Source organism: Octodon degus, unplaced genomic scaffold, assembly GCF_000260255.1.
Source record: "Octodon degus isolate 3935 unplaced genomic scaffold, OctDeg1.0 scaffold00170, whole genome shotgun sequence".
In the NCBI taxonomy this organism is placed as follows: Eukaryota; Metazoa; Chordata; class Mammalia; order Rodentia; family Octodontidae; genus Octodon; species Octodon degus.
In genome coordinates, this window is record NW_004524746.1 from 1859414 (window position 1) to 1873307 (window position 13894).

General features: G+C 38.6%; 1 protein-coding gene across 2 annotated transcripts in view; it reads right to left on the reverse strand.

The window, feature by feature from the left end:
• Tspan12 (tetraspanin 12) overlaps nt 1–13894 on the reverse strand; it is a 72517-nt gene that overhangs the window by 40318 nt on the left and 18305 nt on the right. The gene's annotated exons all lie outside the window — the stretch shown is intronic.

A 13894-nucleotide genomic window follows, 5' to 3' on the forward strand; every position in this document is an offset into this window, starting at 1 on the left:
AGAAGAAAAGTATTTCAAAAGGCTGACAACCATAAGTAGCTCAAATAGCCTTTGTGGCGACTGGAGTTAAAGAGGTGAGTGGCACCTGGACCCTTTCTAGGTATTTAGGTACTGTCTTCTTAGTAATATGCTTTCAGTAGTCCAGAGCCTGAGAAGAGTAACACACTGTGAAAAGTGTATACTTTAGTGTGATTTACCAGCCTGAACATGGGCCTCTTTTATGAGACCTTGCCTGGAATTAGGGTCTCTTCTGAAGAACTGATCATTACAACCACAAATACAAGCTATTCAATCAACACGAGTTGGGCTACCTACCATACTTTATTTCAGTCACAACATTATGAAGCTTTGAGTTTTATCTGCAACTTCATTTAGTGAGGGAGGCCTGAATTCAGTTTATTGTTGAGTGGACATACACAGGCACGAACACAATCAACTATTGTGTATATGTAAATTAAAAAAGGAAATAAAGGGATGTAAAACATGAATTAGACTTGTACGTATTTATGTGCATACACAAATTAAGATAATTTAGCCCTTAAAATTACAAAATTAATCATTTTTTAAGAAAAAAATGAAGCTAGACCTAATTCATTCCTGATTGAAAGGCAACAATGGAAAGCTTTTCAGGGCACAGGCTCTGGCAACAAACTTCAAGGGTTCAGATTCCAGCTCTACCGCTAAATCGGGCAAATGCCTTACCTCTTGTCACATCAGTGAACCCATCTGTGAATGGTGATGAGACTACTGGCATCCTCAACGCACAGCTGGAAGCATTTCAATGAGTCAGCATTATGGGAAGCACATAAAAGGTGGACACGACGGCCATCTTGTGTTAAGGACATTGTTTGTGATTTGGATATTGGCAGCAATGCTGCAAAGCCATCAGCTACAGGTTGTTACTCCTGAGCACATGTACACACAAAGCCCTTTTGGTCTTTAAAGAGAATTGTCAGAAAAACTCCAGCTACTCCTCTTTGACTTTTCCTATTTGTACAAACTTAAAAGCTGCCACTACATCAAAATTTTAAAGATAGCAATAATGCCTCTTTCTACTCCCTACTAGGCACGGCTAAAGGACAAATCGAGCTTAAAAGCGATGTCAAATTCTTAACAAATTCTAATGTGACAGGAATCCCAACTTTTCTCGCTATATTTTCCATCAGATCAAATTTGCTTCTTCCCAATACTAAAAATAATGCTGTTGCTATTCACATTTTACATTTTTAGAAGGAAGTAAGCATGTGATGGAGCCTCTGAGTACTTACCAGTTCATTAAATTGAATTTTTATACAAGCACTAAGAAATGAATGTGATTTTTTTTTTATAGCTTTAGCTCTTAGTTGTTAATAATCGATACGAACAAACTTCCTAATCAGGTAATGTTCATTTCATATAAGGTATTTCAAATAACTTTCACTTTCAGAATATTGATGTTTTTAAATTTTCATTTCTAAATTTGTCAATCTAATGAAAACAAAAAGCAATCTTTAACAAAGCTCATAAACTTACTGGGATAGAAAATCTGGAAACAGTTGAGAAGAGCAGGAGCGGAAACTGTCAGTTACAAATGGCACTTTTAGAGGAAGCTAGTTGACAGTTAAAAGATATAAAGATATAATGATGTTATAAAGATATAAAATTTTAACACCTTCATTCCATCCAATTTTATAGAGAAAGGACTCTATGACATATACTAAAGAAAACAAAACCCCCCTGTCCAGCTCAATAGAAATACACAGGGCGGCTGTTGTCCAAACTGTTTTTCTATATAAATACTAACTGGAAGAGACTTTTTATAATAAAGTAAAATGATGCTGCATTCCTCAAACACTTACACAGGCATCTTTGAGGACAGATAATCAAAGAAATGTTACAGAGCCCTGTCAGCAAGAATATGTTTCTCTGACAGAAAAGTAAAAGTTGTAAACACCATAAAAGTTATTTTAACCTGCTTCTCCCTAAATTTACAGCTAAAATGTCAGATCACTTTTTTTTTTTTTTTTTTTACAAATGACACTCAACATAATTTAAAACCACAAAAGTCAAATTTGCTTATCTTGGAAAATTAATACAACCTCAGATTCACCTCCCCCAGCCAAATAAAAACTATTCTAAAATATAACATGCTCTGCTGGACATTTTACTATTTTTTTTAAACAGAGACCCTTTTGACTCCTTCTACATGTTCTATAACCAACGCTTTTACTAAACAAAAAGTATGATTAAAGGCCTGTATTCACTAAATGATAAATGATAAACTCCAGTCTCTTGCCTGTCAAATACTAAACTCTGCAAGTTTTCAGTGCTAAGTATCTTTATGTCAGTTGTTTATTTTTCCTTCCCAATGACTGGAGGTTTAAAAATATTGTATTACTTGCAGTTAGTAAATAAGGGAATTCCCAGTGCCAAATATTTGTATAAGATAATGGAACAGCCGCCTTTCTGTTAAGAATTCACGAAAGCTAAAATACTAACAGGCAAGAATACTTCATACTGGTTGCTGAAGACACACCCACAGATCACACACAGAAAGGCACACGTGGGCACACACACACACTCAAGCACAGCTTAGCCAATTCTCAAGCCAATGTGACATCAACACAGGTTTGTTGCTTCCTGCAGACCTTCATCCGACACATCCAATGTCTCTCTACAAATTTGCCAAAGAAAAAGCAACACTGAATCTCCTCCTTTTTAAGAATAATAAAGGCCAGCAAGATAGTTCAGCAGACTAAGTGCCCACTTTGGCAAGGACAGGGACTAGGGTTCGATCCTGGGTCCTGCATGCTATGCCAGCCCCACCCGAGGCACAATGAGCCAGCAAACCAGTCCAAGTGTGGTGGCACACACCTGTAATCCCAGCACTGGGCAGGCTGAAAACAGCAGGATCACTATGAGTCTGGCTGCATAGTGAGACCCGGTACCAAATACATAAAATGAAAAAAAAAAAAAAGAAAGAACAATAATAACTAGGACAAGGTCAGTCTAATTTACAAAAAAGTTACAACACTAAGCCAGTTGTTGAAGAAAACAGTCATATAGTTATTCACTACAGGCAGAAATTCAAGCACAAGAAAAAAATATCGGTATTCTATGGTCCTTTGCTGATGCCTTATACTTGAATAAATATAAAGACTATTTTTTTAAAAATGCCCATTACTTTAATTCCCTTTAGATTTTGCTTCTTTTGGCCACTGCTGAGCCAGCTTATCACCGGTGACACTGGTGAGGTCCCAGTGAGGAAGGTTCTGCATTGCAGGTTGTTTCAGCTGCTAGACCAAGAAGAGTAACTGCAGGATCCATGGGCACAGCTGAGGGTCCTCTCTGCATCGTGAGAGGTAAAGTGTTAAAGGAGAGGAAGTGAGCAGCTGGCCGCGCTACAAAGGTCACCAGCGTACAGCTTCTGCGGTCTGGAAGCTAGGTCAGCTCAGTCCACTAGCTCAGCCTGATCTCAGAAGATTCACAGGGTGCGATGATCTCTGAAGGAGCTAGCCCTACAGATTCTAGGACCCTTCCTTAGCATGTACGGTGGATTCCCGGCTGCCAGGACCTGTACACAAAAATGCAATGAGGAAGCAGCCTTAGACACACCCTAACTAACAGCCTGAGGAATGCTGGCCAGCCGCAATTCTGACCCCGCTGTGCCTCTCAGGAGCCCCCACCCTCTTCAGTTGTGTTCAGACTCTTCCCAAATACCAGGGACAAGAGTTCCTCACAGCAGGCTCCACTGGAGCAGCACATCTAGGGTTTAAGAAGACGACTTTTGACGAGGCAGACAGAAAACTCAGACTTCAATATCTTTCAGTAACTTCGAACCTATTCAAAATTCTGAATGTATATTTTTTATCACATTCATTGTTTTATTTTTATTTTAGGACAAGATAGGCCCTTCAACTTATTTTTGTGTATGTTCAGGATAACATTTTTTGTTTGTTAAAAACTAGTTTCCTTTACATTGTATAAATCCACATATAGAAATATTTATTACAAATGGATAAGCTTGTTCCTTTTTCCAAAAAATGTAAATTTATTCTAATAAGCATACTTTCTTCCTGAACCAAAACATAAGGAAGGATTTTTTTTTTTCCTTAAAGGAAAAAACATAAAAACATAGCTCCTTCCAAATGCTCTAACCTGGTTCATAAGGACATTCAGTGTTCAGAGAAGGAATACCGTGTGTAAGTAATGATGAGGTCATTAAGTCATTAAAGTGACGAAAATATGAGGAATTCAGTCTCCTAGACAGGATGGTGTGAATTGATTTTGTTTTTGTTTTTTTTGGTACCTGGGATTGAAGTCAGGCCCTTGTGCTTGCCAGGCAAGCGCCTATTCTCCTGAGCTAACTCCCCGGCCCCGTGGATGGAATGAATTGAGTAGTATGAAAGATATGACATTCCTGAGAAATGCCTTTTTATACCAAATATTTGAATAGAAGAATAAGAATGCTGAAATGTAAAGGTCCTTGAAGACAGGTGTTTATAAATAAATCAGTGGTTGATTTGAAAAAACCATTTGTTTTATGTAAGTAAACGCTTCTAAATACACTGACTTGTTCTCAAACAAGCTAAGCAGTTCTGCTGCAATCCTTTGGTATCAGTTAACTGATTATAGAATTTCTCCCCTAAGGTTAGAAAACCGCTTCAGTGTACTAAGGAGCTACTGCCGCACCCCTCCAGGGCCCTGGGCTGGCTCCTGAAGGGCACCTTAGCTAATAGGCAAATTCTAGGTGTTTCATTTAGCTCAATGGCTGTGTTTTTGTTATCAAATCTGAGCTACAATCACTCAGACAAATAGAATTTTATTAATAATGGGTATCTAAAAATTTTTTTTAAAAATGGGTATCTGTGTAAAGCACTGAAACCATTAGGATATCCTTCCCTGTATGAGCCCTTGTTTATTCCTAGACACACGGGAAAAGCATCTCTTCTCTTTTGTCAAAGGCTCTGTTCATGGAAAGTCCCTTTACCCCCACAGGGAAACAACGAGGTCACCATTTTCTTGTAGGTAACTGAGCACAAGATTCAGAGGCAGCTAGGAGCAGACACCGCTCCCAAGGCTATAGACACGAGATGGGTGAGGTCGCATCACTTTCCACTCACAGAGCTTCAGTCTGCTGAGTGTAGCTGGCCGCCGAGACAGTCTCCAGCTCAGCTCCGGCTCCCAGAGCCCACGCTCAGCCATTCCTGCACTCAGTGACACACACGTGTCAGCTCCCCTGTGCCATCCTGCATGAGTCCTCCACCAGCCAGTGCCTGGTCCTGGCAAGGGCCCTCACGAGCCCCTGCCCTGCCTGCCCACTGTTCACACCCTCATGCTCCTTTCCTTCCTGCAGCTCAAGCACTTTCTTACGTCCTATTATTAAATTCTTTCAGTAGAATAAGACCACTGTTCCTTGGAGTTCTTTCAAGATACCTTTAAGGAGTACAAAGAGCCATTTTGGAATGAACATAATTCTAAAAGCTAGATTATTAATTATCTCTTTAAAGTTATCAGTCCATGCTTTCAACTCCTTGGTGCAAATCCAGTGTTTTAAATGTTATTTCCAGGGAGAAACACTGGAATAATTTATATTTTATTTAATTAGAAATGATTCTTAAATTGCAGGTATCATCTAGTCAAAATTCATATGTTTTTAGGGATAATGTATCTAAAATGTCTTCAGAGTTGTAACATTTTCAAGAAATTTATAGGTTCCAAACTTTATATTTGAAAGCAGAAATAATATCACACTAAAGAAAATTTGGTGTGATATTAACCATTTATTTTAGAATAATTAAAATGTGTGGCTTAACAGAGAGTGTTACAGCTATATCATGTGTATATTTCTTAAAAAATAATTATTATTTCTGGCTCCTGAACTGAGATGACTCACCCAAATCTGAACATATAAACCGGGACTTGTGGCCACATTTTATGTAAAAAAAGTGGAAAGTTATGTGGAAAACTTTCAAAAGTCAGTTATGAAAATTTGTATAATTTCATGGACAATCTTCAATGCACAATCATACTATTTAGTCATTAAACATCGAATATTAAAGTTTATTTGGAAATGACTTTCCTTGATGGAGACCACATGAAGCAGCTCTGAGAAGGATTTAAAACTAATCAGTTGACTTTTTATGTTTATTTGTGAGTCTGTCCCAGGCCTAGGCCCCTTGTCTGGAGATGGATTGTGGATTCATAGTAAGTGAACCTTTGTGAGTCACTGGTTCTGGCTGATACCGGTAGGGGCCTGTGATGTCCTAATGCCTCAGAGGTCAAGATAAGGTCACCACTGAGGATGCCTGGCTCCAAACCACAAGCATCTCATCCTGATGTGAGTATCAACCTGGACATAAGGTAGTTCTCCTAATTAGCATAATCTACTACTTGGGGAGTAGCAGTGATTTACTACTTTGTGCTGACACCTAAAGTCCTACTCAGTTTCCCATGCTTTCCTCAGTGTCCCCTTCCTTTGTCTGAAAAACAATTAAATACAGGCTGCCTAGAGAAGTTCTTTGTCTCAGCTCCCAGAGAATCTTGAATTCTGCTAGAGGCTTTTGTTCCTCTTGGAGCCCTAAAATTACACCATTTGTCCCTTTTATTTAAACCTTCACCATCCACTTGTCTGGGAGGTTGCAGGCTTAATCAGTCTGCCATATGTTCTCCTTAGTTCAATTCTCCCATCCTTGCATTTGTGATTGACCCTATTATTTAACTCAGGTACATATCTCATTTTAAATGGATGTTCACAGCTTTATGTTCACCAAAGAAATTCAGTTAAGAGACAAATGTAGAAGCAAATGAAAGCAAAGCCAGTGCCCACTTGCTTCATTCCCCTCAAGGCAGCTCTGGCAGAACTGGTGACCCACATTTAGACAGCATGTACTACTACAGGAAGACCTACCTTTGAGCTTGACACGGCCATCACCAAATCAGTGGTATGGACTGATATGACTTATATTTAACCAAAGGCATCTGAAAGGTACCTATTAAGAAATAATGCTAATATGATCTGAAATACTTATAATGGCAGGAGAGTTCTTATGTGCAAAGGACAGAAATACAAACACTAGATCCACTCATCTTTTCAACTCTAAAGAAAGAAAAAGGTCCAATAAGCACCAACCTTCTCACAAAGACCCAACACTAAGACCAGGAATATCATGCACTTGTCTGAGATGATTCACCCTAATCTGAGCATATAAACCTGGTCCTGGTCCCCTGTCTCTGACACAGCATTTACTTCCAGAGACATCTGCAAACATGCTTTCCCAGGCAGGCATACCACCATCCCTGAAGAAACAGAAATGGTCATGGAACTAAGTCATGAGCTGTTGTGCACACAAAACTAGAGTAGTTACTTTATGCCATGTCTAAATGCTACATGTCCCACTATATGCAGAAGCTCTCTACTGCCTCCTGCCCTAAATATAAACAATTTTTCAGGTTCTTCTCCCTGCACACCAACACCACAGCCATACTTAACTTGTGCCCAAATTTGCCACATCCTTTAACTCCTCCACATCTGCACAGCTTTAATGTGACTCCAAATCCCTTTCACCACTTTGCTCCACCATAAAATCCAGTACATTTTCAATATCCAGTTCAAGTAAAGGCCCTCCTGTGAGAGCTTCAGGATGTTTCCTTGCTCCTGATTCCAGGTTCCTGCAGTCACTTATCTGTGCAGCGAACACTACATCTGGCTCTTATTTTCTTTCCATTTTCCATTTGCCTCATTCATTTCATCTCTTAAGCGTCTACCACAGGCTGGGTGTTCAATGTGTGTTTAAGAAGGGGGAAAAAAAGAAATTGAGAATGGTAATGGAGGAAATGAAGGAGAACCTACTTGATTCTCTGACAAGATTAGAGAGAATGATAAACATGGTAGAACTTTTAGAGAATTTCTTTAATAATAAGGATACCAAAAGATGACATTTGACTCCCATGAGTAGTGAATCCACAGGAGCAAGCATGGTTAGGCCTATAGGCCTTATAGGAATGATGCAGAAATGAATGAAATGCATTACACTAGCAGTGTGTGGTAAAGCATGCATGGATTTGGAACATAGACTGTATGTGAATGCTAATGACAGAGACTACCAGCGGTGCGTCTTTGGGCACTATTTTTGATCACTCTACCTTTTATAAAATAAGCCTCATCATGTTACTTCATTACTTTTGTCATTGATGAAACAAAATATCTGACACTCAAAGTTAAAGGGGAAAAGGTTTATAGAGTTTGTAGAGCTCACAGTTTGTAAAGTGTTTAGTCCATATTTGTCCGACTCCAAGGCAGGGTGGCTTGACTGAGGGACATCTCAGAGGAGACCAGCTCATGGCAAGCAGAAGACAGCAAAAGCAAGCAAGCAAAGGACCTTAACAACTTCTTTTGCGCCTTTTATCTTACCCAGGCTGCTTAGGGTTAGAGCACTCATACCCTTAATCCTCCTAGCCTGGCGCCTAGCATTGCACCACGAATCAGTACCAGCATCACACACTCTAGAACTAACCCCCTGAAAAAGCTCCATAACTGCATGATGCTTTGGGGGGACATCTAGACACAACCCACAACACACATCTAGTTGCTATGAATATTTTCTGAGCAAACAAAGGCAAAACACTGAGTAAATGTGAACATATGTTCATATGTTCAGAAATGATATAATGAATCTTGATTTAGCAGTAAAGTTGTAGGTTTGCAACCAAAAAAATAAACAAAATAATAAAGATATTCTGCTTAATAGTTTAATTTTAACTTAATAAGTTATGAGTAGCTATATAACTACAAATTTCATAACTACATAAGGAAAATCTTTAAACAATGAATCTGCAGAAAGTTCATTAGTATTTAAAGATACCCAGGTTTCCCATTGTGATTTTAAACAACAGAACAATTAAAGGGGAGAAATTTCTCCATGGCCATTAAACACGAACTTGATTTCCATTAAGGAAATCACTTTGATCTGGTTCAATTATTCTATATTTTCAGAAAGCTTTCAAAATGTTTCCACACAATAGCCATATGCAAATACTCTAGAATAATGAAACTGAAAACAAAATCTTCCTCTTTAAACAAAACCCACGGGTCTTTATATTAAATACATCCACCTTCACTGCTGCCCGGTGCCGGCTGCATGTAGTTTGTTGGCACGTGAACATGTATTAGTATCACATCCCGACAAATAATGATCTCCTGATGGTGACATTCAGCTGATGTCAACATTTTAAGCTTGTCTGTTGAATCTGTTTACATTCTGCCTGAGCTGGCACGGCTTTCCTAATGCCTGTGTTAGTGGCAAGGTAGAACTGCCGTAACAAATGAATTTCATTTAGTCTACCGCTCAAGCCTGGGAAAGCACCATCCGAAGGCTTAAAGCCAATTTCCTTTTACCTTCAATTTCTCTTTTAAAGAGAAAGAATTTCTACTACTGAAATTGCTTTGAAAGCTATAACCTGTTCAAGTATCTTTTCCCAGTCATTCTTGGCCTATTTTCCCATATAAACATATGAATGCTTTTCTTTCTACGACAGTTTCACACTTACTAAGAACACATCTAATTAGGGTTTGATGGCCAGATTCAACAAAAATATAGCAAATTCATTTAAATTTGAATTTCAAATAAACAAGAAATGTTTCAGTACCACATATCTATATATCTATATATCTATATATGTGTATGTATGTATATATATATATATATATATATATATATAGGAAATACTCATACCAAAAAATTATTCATTACTTACCTGAAATTCAATGTAATTCAACATTTTTTTCAAGAACCTTAAAATAGATATTTTACAAACTTGCATCTATAAGTACTTGCATCTATAAGTCTATAATTTAACAGAAATGTCAAATGCATCACCCTTCATCAGAAATGTTTTCTAATAGTTGACCCCTTAGCTTTTGTTACTACTCTTTTCAGTTGTGGAGGGGTGGCAGGGAAAGGTTTTGAAAGAGGCTCTTTTTTCTAACCAGGCAAATGAATAATGATATTTTTATTTTGCTTGAACAGCACCACTGCCCAGCTTCAGGTTCTTCTTCCACAATCATTCAAGAGATATAGCAGTTTTGAGAGATACCAACTGTCCTTAAAAACAGCTTTCTCATTAAAATCTGGATTGCAGATCTTAAAAGTAAAGCAAGACTAAATGCAGGGAGATGGGCAACTTGGGAGAATGCATTCTGTATGTTTAAGTATTTATATCCAAAGTAAAAGTAGCAAATGTTCTATTTTTTTAAAAAAAAAGTTGGAATAAAAACCTAAAGGGCACAAAAGAAAAGAAAACACCTAAGAGAGCTGCCTTGAAAATATTTGCCGAAGCCCTAATATCACAGTACATACTGCACCAACTGATACTCGCTTCAGAAGGTATTATATTGCCTGGGAATCTATGACCTGAGAACCTTGAGGCTCCTCCTTTCCAGTTTCACTCAGCATCTTACAAGCGGGCACCCTCCTCAGGCTTACGTGTTGGGGTCCTCCACTCTTGCTGTTCTCCTTTCCAGCTCATCACTGAATTTAATAAACACATGTTAAAGCAATGGGCAAAGTGAAGAGTCATACTACTGACCTATTTGTAGTATGGTAGCTTGGGCTGCTTATGAAAAGGGAAATTCATAGCAAGCACAATATACTGGCTGGAATTCAAAGGTCGAGAATGTATTAGAGACATCGAGGCCAGTAGCTGTGTAACTGTGGGCTTGGCAGTCAGAATCACCGAAGTCTGAATCCTAGTTCTACCTTTCATTGCCCAGTGGCCTTGTATGTGACTGAGTGCTCGACGTTTCATTCAATACTTACCTATCTCAAATGATTGCCATCATGTTTAAAATGAACAATATTATCTAAAGATGCAGCATACACATACCACTGATTCCCCATGATGAATGTATTTATTATGTATCACAAACATATATTAATAAAAAGGGAAAATCTTTAAAAAGAAAATGGTTTGTATGCTTTAAGACATCACAGTAAGAACTTAGGAAAAGTCAGCAATTGTACATTAAAAGTGCAAAACTGTTACAAATGTGCTGTTGGAATGGACAGCCATGGGGAGAACAACAAATTCTGAATTTGCTGGCTATGAAAACTACGGACAATCATTTAACCTCCCTGTACTTCATTTCCTCATCTGAATTATGTGACAGTAATGGTGCCTATCTCATAAGAACTAAGGAAAGGATAGAATTGATTACTTCATGAAAAAATTATGCAAAACTGTAGTTTCTGAGATGGTAAGAACCTTAGAAATATTATCTATTTTGTCATTGTTATCATTGTCATCACTATTATTTCAAGAGGTAGCATTTCAGGCAAGTTTTAATGGGCTAGTGATTTGAACAAAAGACTTAAGAGGAAATTCTCAACTAAAAGATCAGTAAGAATAAGGGCAGGGGACAACAAGCAAGAAACAGTGGCTCAGGGGTCGAAATTATGATAGACCAGGGAATACTGAATTAGGCTAGAAAGTAAAAATGGCAGATGAAGGCTTGACTGTCGAAAGGCTTGATGCAAGTTTGATGTGTCTGAAAATATTCTTTATCCAACAGGGAGACTACTCAGTCTTAGAACAGAGGAATAAGGGGATTGTGGTTGTATTAGAGTGACCCAACAATACTGGTTTAGAAGTACAATGCAAGAAGACCTGCGGAGATAACTCAGTGGAATAAGTGCTCACAAGGTCCTGAGTTTGATCCTTGGTACCACAAAAAAAAGACCCACAGTGCTGAGATTGTAGAGCCAGTACATAGAGGACTTGGCCACTGAGTAGGAGAGGAAACTATGGAGTGGAAGTCACAGAAGAAAGGGCCTGGGAAACAAACCAGATGCAGACTGGGCATGAGCGATGGGTAACTGAGAGCTGAGGCTACAGCTCATGTTTTAGCAATGAAAAACATGAGCTGTTTCTGGGCTCGAGAGAGTGAGGTCTAGATGGTCGTGAGTAGAGAAACAGCGCAATAGGAGTGGAAAATGAATGGGAAAGGCAGGCAAAGGAAGAAGCAACCAAGATGCAGATGGCACCCACTGACCCTAAAACAGAAATGCATGGCAAATTGCTTCATGAAAAAAAGAACATCCATTAAGTGAAGGAGATAGAAAAAGGATGCATCCATCTGAACTTATCATGCTCCCAGAAACCAGCATTATCTTCTTAGGGCTAAGCATAGAGCTTGTCCTCTGTGGTCTCAGAGCACCCATGGTAAACCCTATAGAAGTTTATCAGAGGACAGCAGGATCGTTTATCTAGCACATACTCAGTCTAACAGCACAACTGATAGAACAGGTGTAGTAGAGATGTTATCGGTAAGTGAAAAGGAAATAAATGAACAAGTTAATTGCCCTTAAGACTCTGGCCCTCCATGTCACTTTTCCATCAGAGTTCTTCCCCAGATCACAAACTTGCCTCTCAGTTATAAGCCCGTGAACTTTGCTACCTAAGTAGCAGGCCAATTTACTTTATTTGTCAACTTTCTTTCATACCAAGTAAATGGAATGAATAGCCTTCAAAATGCATTCCCAAAAATTACATATTTCCACAAAATACCTAAACACAGCTCCCATCAACCCACCTGCCTAGCAGCATCCAGAGTAAAAGCTGAAAGTGGGGAGGAGGATGGCTCTGCAGAATGCTGGTCATGTGGCATCATGACAAGACTGTTACTTTAAAAAAAAAAGATTCTGAGATTTTAAAACCTTTAAATACATAAAAAAAAGACCCACAGTGCTGAGATTGTAGAGCCAGTACATAGAGGACTTGGCCACTGAGTAGAAGAGGAAACTATGGAGTGGAAGTCACAGAAGAACATTCAAATTAGAGAACATTCATATAAACTCTGTTAGTTGAAAGTTACTGCCCAGAAAGTCTAACTCCAAATATGATTCCACCATTCCACTCTTCACTGTCTATCCATGTGGACAGAAGTAAAGGCAGTAGGAAGATTTCCCTTTTCTAAGTGTAGTTCATTTTCTACAGTGTTTTCTGCTTTCCAGTCTTCACCATGAAGAGCTATGCTCCAAGAAGCCCAGTACTCCACTGACACAGGTTGTCTTGTTAAATTCAGAGCTTCGAGGGGATACAGATGAATGTTCATTTTGTATCTGTGTATTCAAAATGGTTAGGATAGATATATAGTTACATTCTCTTAATGAATGTTTGTAAATAGGATATCATGTCTGCATCTTGTACAGCAAATAACCACTAGGAAGAGAATATGCAATGTGTTAATTATTGAAACTATCCTACCAATTTGGTTTGAAACTGTCTCATTGTTATTTGTTTCTCAATAAAATTATGGGAAAACAAATAAATTCAGAGCTTCGGCACAGCTTCACACCACGTCTCTTTCAGTTGGCCTAGGATGGGCGCCTGACGAGCACAGCATATGTGAACTGGTGACAGAGGGCCAATTTGTGCCCTTCTTTCCCCAGCTCCACATTTAATAATGCCATGTTGCTAACTTGAAATCAACCCTGCTAGGAGCACTTGTCCTATGGAAAGCCTCAAATACTACATTGAGGGCTTTTGTCCACCCAGGGATCCAGTTTACTGGCACACCACTCAATTTGTTTCAGATTCCTACATAAAATTAATGTATAGCCAGGGCTGAGACCTACTATAAAGAAAGAAATATACTCAATAAATTAATTTTTCAGGAGTCTTACACGTCTGCAATTATATGTTAGCAGTCTCACCACTTGGGTCCACTAATATATAATATCTTACACCATCAATCCTCTTCTAAAAATCTATATATTGTATAAGCCACTTGAAAATGACTGAAATTTTTAATGTTAAAAGAGAATTTTCGGGCTGGAGAGATGGCTCAGTGGTCTAAAGCACCTACTTAGAACAAGCTTAGCAAAAGCATCAGGGACCGCGGTTCAATCCCCCAGCA